Consider the following 19,984-nt stretch of genomic DNA (forward strand, 5'->3'; position numbering starts at 1 on the left):
ATCTTATTATTTCTTATCCAGTGTTCAGCCTAGGTACACTTTATATCCTAAATTCCTCCATGGTGCCTAGATTCTCTTGGAGCCTGATGAGAAGGTCTCAGAATTCTAAACTGTATTACATCACTATATGCTTTAGGAGTTTCTTCTTGGCCACCATTCTCAAGGTTATTACTAAATCTCTGGCAAAGATGCAGACACCATAAGAATATTGCTGTTACTGAGAGACAAATGTGCCAAGAAGTGGAAACCGTAGCATTATGGAAGGCAAAGCAGATATGACTTAATCAGATACATATAAAAAAAGAGATAAAATGGAGATATTCACTGTCTAGGAGACAAAATTCATAGTGGGGTGTCAGTGAACCAGTGAATGTGAGGAAAATGGTTTTATTATAGGAAGAAGGATCTCAATTGAGAAAGTCTAGGTGGCACTGATCTGGCTTGGATACCTCTAGGCCTGGGTGATCTCAAAGCCAGGGATATTATAGGGATGTCTAGGCATGTAGTCTGGGTCTCCAAATAGGCCATTTGCAGTCACATTCCATTTGCAGAGAGTAGAACTTGGGTGATGCCAAGGTCCATCCCACTGTCAGGTCCTTCAGATGCAGTGGGAAGATGACTTGGTCAGTGATCTGAGGGAGTTCCTGATCTGAGTCAACAAGACTCATCCTCAGACCTCATGGTGGCATCAGAGTCTCAGGGCTAACCTTTACCTGGTAACTGCATCCGTAGGAATCTTTCATTTCATTCTTGGTTCTTGGAGCTACCTTTATGTCAGCTTATTGGAAAGCCCACTGTTGATTGAGATTACCAAACTCTGCCTGACATTTATTGCTCTTCACAATTTGACCTTTCTCTTTTTTTTTTTCCCATGTTTTATTCTCAGTGCATTTCCCCATACACCTGTCATCAGTCATAATCATCCCCTCACCGAATCCCATATGTGTCCTTCAGTCAACGGATGCTAAGCCGTTGCTGAAGCCATTCCATTTACTTAGACTGCTTTCACTTACTTCATGTCTACGGAAGTCCTACACATTCTTTATGTCTCAGCTTAAATTCCACCCTCCCCAGAGTCTCCTGGGAGGATTTACTCTCTCCCCCGCTCCCCATCCTCCTCCTTTCTGAACTTTGAATGTCTGCTATATAGCGTATCACACTTTTGGTCCTGTGCTGAAGTTATATTATATACATTTCTGGTTTTTTATCCAGTTTGGAAGTACCATTATTTTGTTGTTGTTGTTAAATCTATAAAACTCTGTTAAACCTAAGACAGTGTTTTGCATTTAGAGACACTCCAGAAAGTTTGTTAAACTCTCTAAAGTTGTGGTAAATCACAGATGTGGTTGCATACTGAATGCAGAAGACTGAATGGATTTTCAATGTTTAAAAATACTTCATTAACATCTGGTACAACATTCCGTGCGTCTTTAGATTCTTTTTCTTGGCTCTGCTCCACTTCCTCATCATAGTCCTGGACTGCCTTTGGCTTTAGCTCTTCCTTCAGTCTCTGGAGGGCCCGAGGTGCAGGCTTCCCTGGGTCCCGGTAGAGCTTGCTGTGTTGGCAGCTGCCTGGTTCTCGTGCCTGCCCAGAAGGTGCCCACAGCCCTTCAGGCCCTCACTGCCCCCTGGGAATCCTGTCCCTCTGTTAATGTTATTAGGCTTTGCCTTTCAAGCTTATTCCTCTGTCTCTGATCTCCTTACCAATGTACCCTAGAGTGCCAGCACCAGGGGTGTATAATGGTTAAACATCGACTCTGGAGTACCGTTTTCTGGGCTTGAATTCTAGCTCTACCACGTACTATGTGTTGTCTTGAGACAGATACTTAAAGCTGCTAAAGAAATTTTTTCAATGGTCAAATAGGAATAATAATGTATCAACACAGAGAATTCTCCTGAGGATTAAATCAGATGCATGTAAGGACTTAGACAGATACTTAAATAAATAGTGGCTCCTATTCTTTGTCTCTTTTGTTGAATAGTATCATTTGGTACTATTCTATGCCCTGTAAATACAATTTACCTTAGTCCTCTGCAACGTCCCCATCAGAGAGACTCAACATGTATTTGCAAGATAAAGGCGGGGAGTGGTGGTGGGAGGTTGGGGTACCAGGTGGTGGGTATTAGAGAGGGCACGGATTGCATGGAGCACTGGGTGTAGTGAAAAAAATAATGAATACTGTTATGCTGAAAATAAATAAATTTAATAAAAAAAAAAGCAACCCCCCCTTCCTCCGAGTAATCCCTATCTTCCTCCCTCCCCACCTTCCACCCCCCCCTTTTTTCAATATTGCTCATATCTGAGGCCCTGCCTTTATATTTTCACTTAGAAACTAATGTCCTCACTGTGGAGCTATTCCCTCAATTTTACACTAACTTTTATGGAGAAAGATGTTTTATTATTGTCTCTAGTATAAAAGACCAGAGATATAAATTAAGCATCAAGAACAACACTGTTTCCAAAGCGCACCAAAACAAACAAGCAGATCATACACCTGTAATGCACTTGGGTTGGTAAAGGCAAGCCTCCAAATTTAAATTCCCATTGTGTTTAAAAAACCTTCACAGATGGTAAACAGGTAAACTCTTAGAGCAGCTCTTTCAGATAAGCCCTGAGGTAGACACACTTTCTGTCACAATTTTGGAATCCACATCAATACTGGAGGCTTGCTGGCCAGCCTCTTGCCCTGTCCCTGAATTATGCATCTCATCTCCCAGTAAGGCCTGAAGTGATGCAGGAGGTAATCGATTGAAGGGCTTAATCAATGTTCAATAGAGGAAGGAAAGTCTAATGAACAAAATATAGGACTGGGAGCTAAGCCAGGTCTGAATCTTTTCTTAGCTTATAAGCAGAAGCCTAACTAGGTGATTTCATTCCTGGAGCCCGTTTGTCCCACTGCTTCTGTCTTCCCACATTGGGAATGCCTCTCTGCTCTAAACCTCCTCCTCATGTGGGCAAATGGGTAATGAGATCAAGAGAAGAAGACACATAGCAGCAGCGTGAGGGCAGGACCTGTGTTTTTCATCATTGTTTATCCCAAGTCCCAGTGTGTGCTTGTGTGTGTGTGTGTGTGTGTGTGTGTGTGTATGCAAGCGCGTAGGTACACACTTGTGCGCATTTCTCTCCCTTGGTCTCTCGGTTTATTGATTCTGTTTCTGACCTTTAACACTCCAACATTCATTCAATCAATGTCTATATACTGAGTTCCGCTCTCTGTGGGGGAATGTGCTGGTGACTAGAAATCTAGATAAAATATAAGAAGAAATCTCACCCTCAATTCTTACTGATTTATTAGAAGAAAGGGTTTGGTTTTTTATTGCTTATTTGTTTTTATTATGGACATTTTCAGGCACACACACAAAAAAAGGAAACAGTGAGTGAAACACATCTCAATGTACCTATTATCCAACTACAAAAAATTATTAATGAGTGACCAGTTTAGCTTCTTATTTACCTTTATCCGCTAATTTCCCATCCTTCACTGCACACAAACACACAGACTACATGATTATGAAGCCAATCCCACTGTTTGTTTTCAACCTCCTTGGGTGCTTCCTGGGTGTCCTCTGAAACCGGCTGCCAAACACAGATGACAGGAAGAGATGGAAGAAAGATGGAGACTATTCCAGATTGGCAGGTGGCAGGTTAACAAGCAAGGGAACTTACATATGGGGATTGTCTTGGTGGCCACAAGATAAATAGATCTCAGCACCCATCTGCCAGAATCTTAAAAGTTTGTATGGAAGCCTTAATGACATCAGTCACCTATATAGGGTCCATATAGTTTCAACACCCTATTCTATCTCAAGGCTACATCTTTGGGGCAGCTTCTGGGATCAAGGAAGACAACAAGAACACATATTCCAAGGATAGGGAAGGTGGTGAGGAGCCTCTGATTGCCTGAATCCAGCTCATGGGTCAACCAGCAGTCATGTCTATTCAATGACCTCCTCCAACACCTTATTTGAGCAGGACAGTTTTGATTTCCTTCGGTGGAGAATGAAGAGAGAACCCCTGTTTTGCCAATGCTCCTTCTGTTTGTGTCTTCGCAGTACCCCTTCTCAGCTTCATATGTTGATTTCCATACTGCTGAGGCCTGTTGAGAGAAGAGGCCAGGCCCCTGGCAGAACCCACTTATCCCTAATGCTTCTGTTTTCAGAGAACCCCACACCTCCAGCAAATTTTGAGAAAAGGGCAATGACATTGGGTTTGCGTGTGGGGCAGGACAGGGCTACAACCCTCCTCTGCAGAGTAGATGTGAGCCCATGGGCTGCTCTGCATGGCCCGATGCCCATGGCTCCTCTTGAATTCCCTTCCAGCAGCTTCCATATTCCTTAGGCCCAAGTTTGATTAAAGTGTCAAGTCTGTCTTGAGCTGGATTCTAGACCATTGCCATTTGTGAGCTTTTTCTTGCTCTGCTTTAGGAATGTGGTGCTCGAACTTCAGGTCAAACTGGCAGGGAGGAAGCTTGAGAAATAGGAGTGTGAGCATAAGAGGAGTAGAAAAAATGGCAAAAATAAGAGCAAAAAAACCAACACCTACTGAGTTTACTATAGACAGGCCCTGTTCTGAGTCTCTTACAGGCACTCATCGGAAATACCAATTATATAAAGTGAATAGTATTGTTCCTGAGGCACAGAGAATTTAGATAATGTGACCACAGTCACATGGCAGTGAGAGGCAGAGCTGGAGTACAAGATTTTGCAGCCTAGTTCCAGAGCCAACCCTCTTAACTGCAGTGTTTCTGATGTCTCAGGAACAACCACTAACCCCTAGGGGAAAAGCTTATGGTAAATAAAAGATAAGGGCAAGGATGAGAGAAAGCCATCTAAAGAAATGAATAAACAGGGGGGTCTAGTTGCAACAAATGTATCATACTAATGCAGGATAGTAATCACAGAGGGGACTATGTGTGGAATGGGATGGGGAAAATAGGTAAATAGCAACTCTGTACTTTCTGTGCAGTTTTCCCATAAACTTAAAACTGCTCTAAAAATAAGATCTTTAAAAAAACGTGGGGTTTTCTCAAGATAATGTTGAATGATAAATTGGGACCATTGGTATGGTTGAAAGCAGAGGTTAGAAAAATGGAAACGTTCATGTTTAAAGATAATCAGGGGAGATTCCTCAAAAACCTGATTCCTTACTACTTACAGTACATTGTAAGGATCAAACGAGATTCATGTGTGTTAAAGCACGGAGTTAATGGAAAAGCTTCATACTTCTGCTGATCTGTATTTGCTTTCTTCTTGGGCCTGTGTCTCTGCTCTTATGGTTTCTGTTTCCTGCCAGTATGTCCTGCCAAGTCAGTCTCTGTGCTGCTGGAAACTGCTTCTTTGTGTTCTGTGCTGTACCTGTATTTTTGTTTCTGACTTCATCCTTGTCCAGAGAACCTCTGCCCCAGAGTGACTCTAAAGACCATTTTGGTCCCATCACAGCTAATTTTGGAGATGGAATTGGAGTTGAGGGAGCACATGGGTTGGTGTGAATGGTATAGGTTTCCAAGCAGGATCCTGCTTCTCATGCATATTCATTACTATGACCTGGCAGCCATGTGCCCCGTAATTACTGACTTATACCTTTTCATATTTTCTTATAAATAAAGTAGATTGGGTAACTTCTGTCCCTTGGGGCTAAAAGAGCTAAGAGCTGAAATATTGGGATTAGTGTGCCATAAGTAACAAAACACATATTCCCTAAAGCATTTAGATACTGTCTAATTTTGCTTATCTGCATGACCCAAAAGGAGATCATGAGGGACCCTGAGTAGGTACATCAAAGTTTTTACTTAGCTAAATGGTTCAACTTTTATGAGTAGGTTATAAAACAACAGGGCAGAACTTTGACTTCTTTCTTAGGTTTTATAGCTCTGCATAGACAGTGCTTAGTAAATAATAGAGGCAATACTGCTCAATTGATAAAAATAGATCTTACAAAAAAATAGATCTTAAAAATAGATCTTACAACCCAGAAAACATTTGGGAACCATGAGGATTAAGTCACAGTTTATTCTGTACATTGCAATTTAATCATACTTCAGAAGTTTTAGCCACGGGAAATTGCTAGAACGATAAAGGCAACAAGTCATCCCTCTTTCCTTTACCAGTTTTGAGGAACATGTAAAATAATCTAAGAATAAAATCAAAACAGGGAAAAATGAAGCTCACATGTTTGCTAAAAGAAAAAAAACAACCAGAGGTATAATTTAGGAGAAACAAAAGCCCTATGTTTGAGAGTATACAAATTTTGAGAATTGTTTCCAGGTGTTACAAGTGAGATTAAAAGCTATTTCTGGTTGTTAACTGACAAAAGTTGTTTTACCCGTGAGCAAGATACTTGGGTTTACATGCTACCATTGTGTGACTCTGCAGGTGCCCCTGCAGGAGGACTCTCAGATACTTTGGAGTATCTCTTTTCAGTGCTCTGTTTCCCACCCAAAGGTCAGCACTCCTCTGGGAAACATCAAAATCTGAATATGTATCCCAGACACTCAAGTCTTCCAGTTGTGGCTCCTCCCAAAACTATAGTCAAGATTGTTTGGCCTCTGTCCTCCGTTATCCTTTGCTTTCTGTCTATGAACACTGTTACCCTCTCAAAATGGAACCCCATCTAGAGGTGCTAAAACATCCGGTGCTAAGTCCTTCCACCGGACTCTGCATCATCATGTAATATTCTCTCAGGCCCTTCATGTCTCTTTGTTCAGCATGTGACACCCAGTGGGACAACCCAATTTTTATTACTAGCTGTTGCACTCTGTGGGCATTTAAAATGTACAAGTCACTTTTGCATATTTGTGAGTATACAGGGCACAAAAATAAATCAGAGCCTAGTAATTCTGTTGCTCTTGTGTACCCAACATTACATGAATAATTTCCATTGCATATTAGAGTTACGGGATGAGATAAAATGTGTCCTTTCTTGTCTTCTTATCACGTATCCTGGGTATAAGATTTTAGCCTGTTTTAGGAGGTGTGCCTTGGTAGCTATTTATTTTCTCTCTTTGGAATGGTCACCAGGAAGAACCATTACCATCAAGATAAAATGCTGTTCACACGGCACCATCTTGCACCCCATGGGATTTGTTCTGTTGGGAGCATGAGGCCCCAGCCTTGGACTTCCTTCTGTCATGTATAAAAACTAGTTAACACTTATATATAGTGCTTATTATTTTTGGGCATTCACTCAATCTTCACAACAATCCAGTGACAAAAATACTGTAAATTTCCCCCACTTTATACATGAGAAAATGGAGTGACAAGAAGGTTGATTAGCTGGCTCAATGTCACACAGTCCATAAACGCTGGCATCATGATTCAAACCAGATTGCTTGGCACTAGCAAGCACGCTCTTGACTCCTCACTGCCCTGTTTCTGTTGTGGTTGGTGAGGCTTATGCAGTTATGTGAAGCCTAGAAGTCTGTGAGGCTTAGATATGAAGCGTGATGTACTGGTAAAGTTCTCACCTTGCATTACAGTAAATGAACCAAGATAGTTATTGGAGATGCCAAGGGGAAGGGAGGTTTGAGTTTCTCATAATCTTTATCAATCTCTGCCTCTTCCAGCCTGTATCAAATGAATATGCAATCCAAAGATAAAAGAATGTGCTTGCCATGAAATATATCGTCAAAAGAATTTCTAGTATTGCATTCCAAAAGACTGCTGCCTGAGGCCCTCCTTTATAGAAATTCCAGAGCCCCCTCTGTTTGGTTTATAACAGCTTCAAAGGTTACAGATGGTCTTATTGCTCTAAAAATAACTGTCTTGTACATCTTTGAAACTTGAAACCTGGCCATCTCTTGGTAAACTCTTGATTAATGGATTCATGAAAGTCATGTAAAAATTAGCTTCTAAAGGGTTAACATCTTTGATTAATATTGAATTTAGGCACTTGCCTATTTCATTTGTATGACAAATTTTTAACTTCTAAAGAAAACTTCTAATAACTTTTTTTGTTAGTTCCTTCCTGAAAAGTTCAAAGCCGAAGCAGATAGTAGCAGCATTAGACTATAGTAATGAAAAAAATCCACATAATTAATCATTGCTTCAACAAATACACTGGCATTCACCCAAGAAGGGGGAAACTTTAGAAGAGAGTTTGATATCTCAACTTATGTTTACCTTGATTAATAGCCTCTTTGGGAAACCCAAAGCAAAGAAGATTATTAGCAGAATGCTCTGACTCTTTCTTTGCCAGATGCAAATGACAGGCTGAATTCTCCAGGTATGGAGATTGAATTTTCAGAGTGGGCTTTCTGGGTCCTGAGATTATTTGCTTTCAAATGCCAATTTTTTTTTATTCATGCATTATTTATGAACTATCATATTTCACACAGCTCTCAGGGACCTAGTAAGCCTCCAACTCACTGATTGATTCCATATCATGTCAAATATTACAACTAATATGTCTACTTCCTAATTCTAAATAAAAATGATCTTTTATGTAATTTGCACTTGGAAATGTCGAATGATGTTTTCAGTTATATGGAAGAGTCTGCCTGTATGTATATAAAGACACACACACACACATAGCCAACTTCTTACATGTTTCCACAGCGGTGCCACAGTCTGTGGAACTGAAAATGGTAAACCAAACAAGAGACTGGCCCTATTTACTATAATGAAGGCCACTTTTCTTTTCCTCATTAACTATTACTAGCATATCAAAGTACAGTAAAGTTATTACCTTTGATTCCTAGAGGAAAACAAATGGGCACAATAGAAATTCATCATTTTTCCTCCATCAATGAGTAGGATGTAGTATATTAGCATTCATAAGAAAAGTAGCAGGCGTTAGTTAAATGAACTAATACTAAACTTGAAAGTGGAAGTATCTGTAGGCTCACTCTACTGAAGTTGTCAGCTCATGTTAGCCAGGGCAGCAAGATCTACACATCTGACAGGAAATACCTGAAGTCTGTTTTTTCTATGAAGACCAAGTTGACTAGAAATCCCTAGACTATATTGAAATTTAATAACTAAAAGAACCACATTCACTGGGAGAAGATAATTAATAGTAGCAATCCAAATGAAAAAATTATGACCATATTGAACATTACCTATAGATATCTGTGAGTATCATGAGGAATGCACAGATGAAAATACCATAGTCCCTAGACTCCTAGAAAATTCACATTCTAATTAATTACAGTGATCAATCTGAATCATTCTCTGCTGACTTGGAGTCTTATAGAATTTTTGCCTCTGCCCAGAACTGAATATTTTCATGTATTTTTAAGGAAGTTTGATTCCCCTCTTAGAGCGGATGCAACATGATTTTCATTGGGATTTTATTACACAGGCACTGGCTTGCCGGACATTTGCTTGACTATATACCTTACTAGATCTTGGGGTTAGAATTCTATCCTCTTGTGTTTCATATGTGGACTCCTCCAGGGCTTTGGTCCTTGGGGAGTTTTATTCTGCCCTCTTTGGTGGGAAGAGTAACTTCCTGTTTGGGATCTGGGATGGAAACGAAATCATCTATTGGCAGAGACAACAGATGTCAGAGCAGTTCAGTTGTAAAGTTGTCAAGTCTCTCCTCTGGATCCCATCAAAATCTCAGAGATTCAGGGTCCATCTTTTAAATATTTCATCTCTACCATCTCATAGGCTGTGCAAGATTCTGTGACTGCTTCTTAAGTTGTTAGAATTCTTTCGAGTATTTCTACTAAACTAGGTCTAGCCACACAAGATGCAAGACTTTTGGGAGATGAAAAGGATACTAAACTCCCCCCTCACTTTTCATTTTTTTAAAGATTTTATTTATTCATTTGATATGGAGAGATACAGAGGGAGAGAGAGCATGAGTAGGGGAAGGGACAAAGGGAGAGGGAGTAGCAGACTCCCTGCTGAGCCAGGAGTCAGGTGTGGGACTCCATCCCAGCACCATGGGATCATGACCTGAGTGAAGGCAGAAGCTTAATCAACTGAGCCACCCAGGTGCCCCTCCACCTCACTTTCTAAAACTTCAGATTAATTATGTAAAATTCTCAAATCTAAAATAGCAAAAAATGTTCAAACTGACATTTCCACAAAAGTAAAATTCTTATAAACAAAATCATCCATTACAAATATATACAAACTTTAATATATGTTTGTTTATAATGGTATACCCTCCAACCCCGATCCATAAACAAGTTTAGCTGTAAATTGACAAGATTAATACAAAAAGACTGATTAGGAAATTTGTGGAAAATACTAACTGATGAAGTTGAACTCATTTTAAAACACAGCATGCTACCAAGAATGGTTTCAGAAAAGCTGTCCTTTCCTTTTTGAACAGTGATATTCAAACATGCTGGTTAACCATCTTGGCAAGTTACAAAATTCAGGAACTTAAATGAAGAGCAGTTGTATATTAGTGTTTGTTTGTTTGTTTGTTTGTTTTCTTAAATCAGTGACTAAGAAGTAAACATTTCCTAGCTAGCCACCAAAAACTTCTGGATTTCTGGCCTACTAGAGGTCAAACCACTGACTCATATTTCACAACTCCTTTAGCTTTAATTCATAAATCTTAAATTTCTCTAATTGCTACTGGCTAAAGATAGCTGTAGAGAGCCATTTTCTTAATGATGGAAAAATTTCCTGATAAATTAGGTGTCAAAACTCAGTGAGAGTTCTTGTATTATCATGGAAAATAGGTAGGGTATTTAAATAAATGTGTTCACGGAGAAGTGAAAAGATCTTCATGTATGCTCTAGACTTTGGGGATTGATTTTTTGAGCTAAAGCCATTCTTGAAAGGACAAGGGTACTTGAAATAAGCTGTATTTTATTTTTAAATCTCAAAGCCAGAAGCTGCTTACCCAAAGACTCTACGGAGTCCTTGGGGGAATAGGCACAGTGAGAAGGAGTAGTATTTCTGTGAGAGTGTTGCCATGTAAAGTACCATCGTACCTCTTTGCCCAACATTTACTCAGTGCTTAAGCAGTGACATAATTTGTTACTGTTTTGAGTGCAGAAGGTCTGCTCTAATGAAACATGCTTGTAAAAGAGGCAAAATACATAACAGAAGAAAATACACTGTTCTTCATTACCATTATCTGATATTGTAAGAAACCTTTGATGTCTGTAAAGGACTCCATGGCTTGAAACCGCATTCCAGTGGAATAGAAGGCCACAATGAGTGATCAGAGTTCTGTGACAGCTTCAGGAATGTCTCTCAAATTGTAAACTTTATGTCTTTCAATATTCTTTGGTTTTGACCTGGTCGTTTTTATTCACTGCCACCATCATTGGCCATTCTTGGTTTTACTCTTTCTGGTTTTCCAGCTTCTGTGGTTGAATTCCTCTTTTCTCAAAAAATCTCATCCCAGGATTTACTTCCTGGGTGTCACTTTCTCATTCATCTTTACTTCTTGTTTTGAATTTTGCACCAGTTTAAAGCTCAGCTCACCTGGCAACTACATACACGCTCCTCCCTGTCTGTTTCTGGGAAGAACACAAGGACTATGGTTGTGGCGGAAGATGAGTTTCAGTGTCCTTAGCGGGGACAACACTTAAAGAAATATTTTCCAGTATTTGCAAAACACAAAGAGAAGCACATAATCTTCCTTTTTATTGACAGATTCTTCAATAAGGATCTCAAAAATATATTTATATCTTTTCCCTAAACAAGATTTGCTTCTCCTTTTTGAGAGAGAGAAAGAGAGAGAACGACACAGCACCCAGTTGGGGGAGAAAGGCAGAGAGTGAGGGAGAGAGAATTTCAGGTAGGCTCCAAGCCCAATGGGGAGCCCAACGGGAGGCTCAATTTCATGACCCTGAAATCATGACCTGAGCCAAAATCAAGAGTCAGAGACTTAACCAACTGAGCTACCCAGGGATCCCGAGATTTGCTTCTAAGAATTGTTAATATAAGACGCTTTGACAAAGTGATATGTTGACTTACATGTGGACTAGGTGAAAAACTACCATAGAGCAAAGGGAAAGAATAGTGTCGAACTTTGACTGATGTTAAAACCAGCCATGAAGGAAGTGCTCACTTCATTTTCGGCTTATTTAACGTGGAGTTCTTGTTCTCTAATTAATAGATATTTGCTAAGTTCTTATTAGGAAAAAGTTGTTCTAGATGCTTAACATTGGACAGGATGCTAAAAACAAAATGTTTTCTACCTTCAAGGAGCTTATACTTTCTTTGGACAGACAAGATATAGGCCATGTGAATTATAAACCAGAAATAAAATAGAAGATTTAAATCATATGGAACTAGTACAAAATTTGACATGCTATGTTTAGGATTTATTATTTTGTAAGGCCAGGTAATACCTCTTTTTATCTTCTTGCATTTAGTCATAAAATTCAGCCACTAATTTTTTTTTTTTTTTAGATTTTTGGGAGGGTAATGATTAAACTGTATAACAAGTGCTTATTATTAACTTTTAAAATTTGAGCTAGTGAGTTAGTTAACTCCCCTGCTCTTCAAACTTGTAATTTTTATGATGGTTTTAGGTGCAAGAATGACTAATTCACAAATATAAAATCAAGAATCATATATATTACATAGTTGTTTTAATAATATTCTTTATGTTATTTTTACTTTTATTGTATCATTATAGTAGGGAGATATTAGAAACTACTTATGACTGTATGGTTTCTAGGTAAGACTCAAGAAAGATAGGTTCAGGAGTTGTGAATCAGAAACAAAAATCAAAGGAGGGCTAAAGAACATAAGGGTTGCTGGTCAAGAAAATGATGTCCTTGTAATCCCCAAAGTTAAGAAGTAGAACAAGATTATCTGGGTCCTAGGCAACAAATTGATTCTGTGACCCTAAGGGAGACTGAAAGAAAGATTGAGATGTATCAGCAGGATACAAGGGAACCTCAAGGGAAAACTGACATTGATGCCACAGGAGGCATCTGCTGGTCCTGCTCATTTCACTGCACATCATTTTGTGCACCTGTCATGGATAATAATAATGAAAATGAACTCATTTAGTAAATGACTCTCTTTCTCTCTGCATGGACATATCTCGAAGCTTTATCCAAGGAGAAGTATGTTAAGTAAGTCACTTAAAATTACAATGTTAGAACAAAGATTATCTTATATGCCAGACTAGTTTTCCTTTGAATAAAACCAAAATGTTTTCTAAACCAAGAATTGGTGTAGCCAGCTCATTTTTAGAGTACACATTGCTATATCCTTTTTTCCTTTTCTTTTTTAAAGAAAGTCAGGACCTTTTAAAGTGACAGGTTAGAAGATGTTTTGATTTGTCCTCTTCCCCACCTTCTCAATTCCTAAGAAATATGAAAGACTTTTTATGTAGTAACACTAATATCTATTCATTTCCCCTATGTCAAGTGTATTCACAACTCTGCAGCACAAAATAGCATATAAATTACAAAGAAATAGTGTGCTTTCTCATTTGTATTCTTATCTCCAAATTCTGACTATCAGCCCAAGTTTAAATGTAGAATTTAAAACTGAACAGGATTGTAAGATCACCTCATCCTGGGCTTCTTATTTTACAGATGAAGAAACAAGCTTTAGAGTGACCTGTCCAAGGTCACAGGCACTGTGAACAGAGCTCTGAGTGCTTTTTGACTGTCAGCTTAATATTCTCTTGATATGACACATTTTCATAAGCTAAACCATGGAACAGAAAACTTCCCCAGAATGTCATGCAAAGTAGAGCTGTTTTCTCAGTTATTTTTCTGGAAACAAATATGTTTCCACAAACATATTTGTAATCTGTGTTAGAGGTCTAATATAAAACAGGGCTAGCAGAAATGTTAATATATTCCAGGACTTAAACATTGTTCTTCCCACCAATATATAAGAGCATACCAACTACTTACTTGGAAAGGAAATTCTATATTTAATTATACAAAGGTGTCCTCATAATTGGTCGTCAGGAGGTCATATGCCTTGTAACACTCTGGGAGCATAATCACAGACCCCAGAGTTGGAAGAGGTCTCCAAGAGCATCTTATCCAAGTTTACATCTTTGTATGAATAAAATGTGCCTCAGAGATGCTAAGTGACAGGCAGTGGTAGAGCTGTGTTGACCTCTCCATTCTTTTGTCTAATTTTTCCTTTGTGTAGAAGGACCCACATGTATGAGATAATTGTTCAAGGTCAAGAGCACATACAGCCATGAAATAAAACAGATTTCCTACCCACATGAGAGTCTAACCAATTTCTAGTCCTCATAAACAGTGTTGAACTTTTAGTAAGTCTTACTATAAGACATAGGTACGGTATGAGTCCAAAATACAATGAGATTCAAGGAGGGTTCAAGTAAGTCTTGGATATCAGCCTTATTTAGGAGATGTTAGATATGTTTTGAGATACTACAGTAATATTTTGGCAACACATGATAATTAAGAATAAAGGTACTAACCTAGACTATCTGGATTTAACATGTTAGTTCTACCACTTTCTAGTGGTGTGAAAAAGCCTTCTCTTTCAAAACAGGGATAAGGCTATTTCTGGTTTCATGGATTTGGTGGGAGGATTCAATGAGTTCATATACACAAAGTACTCAGTGCTGTGCCTGGGATTTAAGAATTCAACAAATGTTAGTTATTACTATTAACGATGCCATGGAAAGTAATTAAGCACTCTCCCAAGATATCTGCTGGAAGGATGGTGTGATTTAGTAGCAAGGTTGTTGAATTTAGTTTTCGAGGTTTTCAAGTTGTAGCTCAACCTATTGCTTATGTGTGGGGCAAGCCAGTCACTTCTCTGACATCCTATCCCTCAGCTGAACATGTTGGCAATACTGTTTTTTTCTGTTTACTTCTTGTGGGTAGTTGTAAATATCAAGAGAACTAATAAATGTAAATATGCTTTCTGAGGGGTAAAAGCTACTAACAAATGACCACTATTATTTTTATTCTTTTCTGCTGCTTCTATGTTAAGTGGCACAACATGGCTTGATGAAAGTTCTAGCTCATTGTGAGAATTTAAGGATCCTACATATTCAAAGTTTCCTTATAGACTTATAACATGTGGAAGTGGGGGCTGGAGGCCTGGTTAATCAACAACATTTACTGAACGCTCATTATCAATAAGACATTCTGGACAAAGAAATTGCACATAAATTCTAACATCTTTATTAAAGCAAAAGTTTAATTTAAAGGCAGTATTTGGAGTGCCTGGCTGGTGCAGTCAGTAGAACACACAACTCTTGATCTCAGCGTTGTGAGTTCAAGTCCCACATTGGGTATGGAGCCTACTTAAAATGAAAAATAAATTTTAAAGAAGTGGTCTTCAAGCATGTTCCATGATCAAGGATACCACTTGTGACTGCAATTTCCAAGTATGGTGCTATGAAACATAGTTTCCAAGATGGCTGTCCTGGCCATCCCTTCCTTCTCTCCCTGTACACTCTTTCTGCTTCACACCATGACATGGTGTTCAATTCCCCTCTGCTTGAATGGAGGCTGGACTTAGTGACTTTTTGGATAAGTAGAATGTACCAGAAGCGACTAGGATTTCTGAAGCTCACTCATAAGAAGGCTTCCAGCTTCTGCATGGACCTCCTGGAATACTCGCTCTTGGAGCACTCCCTCTCAGAACCCAACTGTAGAGGCGACCTGCAGAAGTTGTCATTGACTGCTCTGGCTGACCTTGCACTAGTAGCCAGCAGCAGTTGCCAGGCATGTGAGGGAGCATCCTGGAAGCCCAGGTCAGTCAAGCCTGCACATGATCCAGTCCCAGCTGCCATCTGGTTGCAACTGCATTAGACATTGCAAGAAAGAACTATCCCAGTTGAGCCCAGACAACATGAAGAAGCTGGGAGATGGTAATAAATTACTGCTTAAAGCCACTAAGTTTTAGGGTGGTTTCCTTTGCAGCAATAGATAGCTGAAACACACACTGTTTTCTTCGGAGGTAATTTGTGAACTATGAACATTGGCAAGAAGTGGTTAATATAAGTCTTTGTGTGCCCATTTCAAGCTTGATTTACCTGGTAGCTAAAAAACATCTGGAATAGGAAATGTTTCACTCTCAATTAAAATAAGAATAAAAACAATGACTATCATGTGTATGCCAGTCACTCATTGAATATATGCTTATCATAGAGCTGGAGTTTAAAACCAGATTTATATAAAAATCTCAACTTCTTCTTATATCATACAGCCCAGTATAAATTTTATTTCCTTTAAACTACGAGTAATTTTGTACTTTCCAGGTAGGAAGTTCTAAACCCTATAAGAAAGCGGTGCAGTGTCTACTGGAATTTTTTTTTTTTTTTTTTTGGCAATTGGCATAGAACCTGAAAAAGTAGGTGCTTAATAAACGGTTGTTAACTTAGATATTTATGACTTAACTGGTTTTTCTCTAAAGATACCATGTAACTCTTTACCACTTTTCTTCCAGACATTATCCAACCATTTGAGGCCTTTCCTTCCTCATAGCTTTGTCGCCAAAATTCAATTGTCATACTCACAATTCAAATTCAACTTAAAAGTTAGCAACATTCCTACTGTCCTCCTCTAAATATTTTCAAGATTGTACATCCTGGCAAGAGCCCTACTTCCTCTCGGACCTCTCCTGGAGCCATATTGCTCCTTGTTCACTCTGCTTTGGCCACACTGGTCTCCCTGCTACTCCACTCAGTCATTAGGCATGCATCTGTCTAAAGTCACTGTGCCAGAGGTTCTCTCTGTTCCCTTCAGATCTCTGCTCAGGTATCGTGAAGTCTTTCCTAATCACCCTTTTAATACGGCGTTCCCTGCCCCCTATATAACTTCCTTACTCTGCTTTAATTTTTCCTCATAGTATCTGACAAAGTATATGTTTCCTCTTTAATCCCTTTATTAGAATGTAATCTCATGAGTAGAGGCTTGGTTTTATTCTCTGTTATGTTTTCGGCAGCAAAAACAGTGACCACACAGCAGGAGCTGAATGAGTGGATATCATTAAATGAAGGTTGTCTGTGACCCAGTAGCTGAGTTAGAGTCTGAAAATGCCAACACTGGTACAGTCTTCCTTATGTTTTACATAAGGGGCATTGATTCACATTTTGGACTTCTGTTATAAAGAGGACAAAGCTGAAAGTGTTCAGAAATTTTTAGTGGCATATTCCAGAAAAAAATAACTCATCAGGTTGGTGTTGGCTGACACAGAGGGGTTGCAAAGATATTTGCTGCAAGGTTGGCCAGGAGCTATGGAGCCCCACATCTCCCTTGTAAGGGGTACTGGAGCAGGTAAGAGAGGAAACTTGACCCTGGGGACCAGACTAAAATCACAATCAGTTGCAACCTGTAGCTCTCCATACTTTATGTAATGAGGCTAAATCTTGCCCAGGTTTTTGTGTGGGACTTCAGCTTCATAAATGCTGTGTATGTTTAAAAAAAAATTTCACAGCTATTTTAATGATGGGCTAATTTTTATTAAAATAGATCAAATCTATGCTTCTCACAAGCAGCTGTGTTTATAGATATGCCTGGTTATTTGAGTTAAGCTTCTCCTCAGGGACACCACTTAGATCCTTAGATCCTTCTTAAAAGAAGGATCTAAAATGGAAGAGAAAATTCTCCTAGAGAGAGGAAAACTGCTCAAAATATGAAGTTAGAAATCTCGAGAAAGCCATAGGTAAAAGAAAATTAAAGCTGGTGTGGTAAAGCAGAATCTCTATGCATGGCAGAGTAAGTAGGAACAGAAGCTGCTCAATGGGCTTTCCCAGAGTCTGTACATTTTTAAAAAAAAATTTTTATTTATTTATTTTTTTAAAAAAGATTTTATTTATTTATTTGACAGACAGAGATCACAAGTAGGCAGAGAAGCAGGCAGAGAGAGAGGAGGAAGCAGGTTGCCTGCTGAGCAGAGAGCCCGATGAGGGGCTCGATCCTAGGACCCTGGGATCATGACCTGAGCTGAAGGCAGAGGCTTTAACCCACTGAGCCACCCATGCACCCCAAGTCAGTCCATTTTTAATGCAGCATAAGTATCATAAATCTGGAGCATGTGCATTGTTACAATGTTTAGCACCACCAGCAAACTTAACCTTGCTAAAATGGCATCACCTGGATTTTCTAGCTCTGGGCTTTGGAACCTTGATTATCATTGAGGGAACTCAGCCTTATGCTGCTCAGGTCTATCCCTCTCTCTGTTCTGCATTTGAGTCTCTAATTACTAAGTTCTTATTCATATTCATTGCATCTTAAAAGTCTCAGAGTTTAGGGGTGCCTGGATGGCTCAGTCAGTTAAGCATCTGACTCTTAGTTTCAGCTCAGGTCATGATCTCACGGTCGTGAGATAGAGCCCAGAGTCAGGCTCCAAACTCAGCAAGGAGTCTACTTGAGGACTCTCTCTTTCCCTCTCTTTCTGTCCCTTTGGTTTGTTCTTTCTCCCTCTCTCTCACTTAAAAAAAAAAAAAAAAAAAACTCTTGAAGTTTAGCAAAAATAGTTACAAATCGGGTTGTAGGGGACAGTTTTCTTAAATATGGTCCACAAAATGCTGACCACTTCACTGGTCCAGTAACCTGGTGGAGTAGTGAAGAGTGTGGATTTTTTTTTTTTTTTTTAGATTTTATTTGTTTATTTGACATAGGGAGAGAGAGATCACAAGTAAGTAGAGAGGCAGGCAGAGAGAGAGGGGGAAGCAGGCTCCCCGCTGAGCAAAGAGCCTGGCGCGTGTCTCGATCCCAGGACCCTGAGATCATGACCTGAGCCGAAGGCAGAGGCTTTAACCCACTGAGCCACCCAGGCCCCCCAAGAGTGTGGATTTTTTAAGGAGAGATCTGGATTTATACACTAGCTCTGCCACTTGGGTGAGTTATTTTAGCTTTCAGCTCCTCAATTCCCTCATCTGCAAAATCGGGCCATAAATATCTTCCTCAAAAAGGGGATTTTTTGTGGATTAAATGAGATATGATGATTGCTTAGTTCAGTGCTGCATGGATTAATCACTCAACATACAGTGGAAGAAAAAAGGGTAGGAGGGAGGGAGTTTCCTTGAGTGGGTGAAGTCTTTTTTTTTTTTTTTCCTAAATGAAATACAGTTGACATATAAAGTTATGTTAGTTTCAACCACATAGTGATTCAACAATTCTATACATCACACTATGCTCACCACGGTAAATATAGTCACCATCTGTTGCCTTAGGACATTATTACAATACTATTGACTGTATTCCCTATGCCATGCTTTTTGTGGATGCTGTCCTTTTGACTACTTTTCCTGACTGTTGTAAAAACTACCTTCTGTCACAACATGCTTCTTTCTAGGTGACCACTAGTCTTTTCTCTAGCAGTGATAACTTAAGGTTTTGATTGTTTCCTTACTTCATGGTCAGTTTGCTTCACCTGGACAGGTGGTCCAGCTTTTAATGATGTCTTCTTATGGAGTTCCCTGCTTTGTGTTCCCTTCTTCTGGCTGTGCCTGCTTCCTTCTGTAAACTTTGTCAATTCAGAAGGCTATGTCTGATACACAGAAAGGATTGTTTAACATACTAACTTTGCTTTGCTTGCTTCTAATTTTTTTTTTTTTTGATCCTACATGTGTTTAATTCTGTGGGCCTAATTTTGCACTTTTTGGGCATAAGAATTTCTAGTTGCTGCCATTTATCATTCCCTCACTTCGCAGGCACAGTGTTCAGCATATAGAGATAACCTAATATTATTAATAATATTTAAACCTATAAGGGGCTAACAAATGTTCCCCAAGAAACCAGAACCAGACCTCAAATGTAATATGGCAAATCCCCACACCTACCCACCAGAATGTATTTAGAAAATTCACTTCGGTTTATGGACAATGAAGATTCTATTTTTCTTTCTTTTAATTTTTTATTTTTTATAAACATATATTTTTATCCCCAGGGGTACAGGTCTGTGAATCACCAGGTTTACACACTTCACAGCACTCACCAAAGCACATACCCTCCCCAATGTCCATAATCCCACCCCCTTCTCCCAACCACCCTCCCCCCAGCAACCCTCAGTTTGTTTTGTGAGATTAAGAGTCACTTATGGTGACAATGAAGATTCTAGTAAGAGATGGAACTGCAGAGATACGAAGGAAACATGGGAT

This window comes from Mustela erminea, chromosome 6 (assembly GCF_009829155.1).
Source record: "Mustela erminea isolate mMusErm1 chromosome 6, mMusErm1.Pri, whole genome shotgun sequence".
Classification (NCBI taxonomy): Eukaryota; Metazoa; Chordata; class Mammalia; order Carnivora; family Mustelidae; genus Mustela; species Mustela erminea.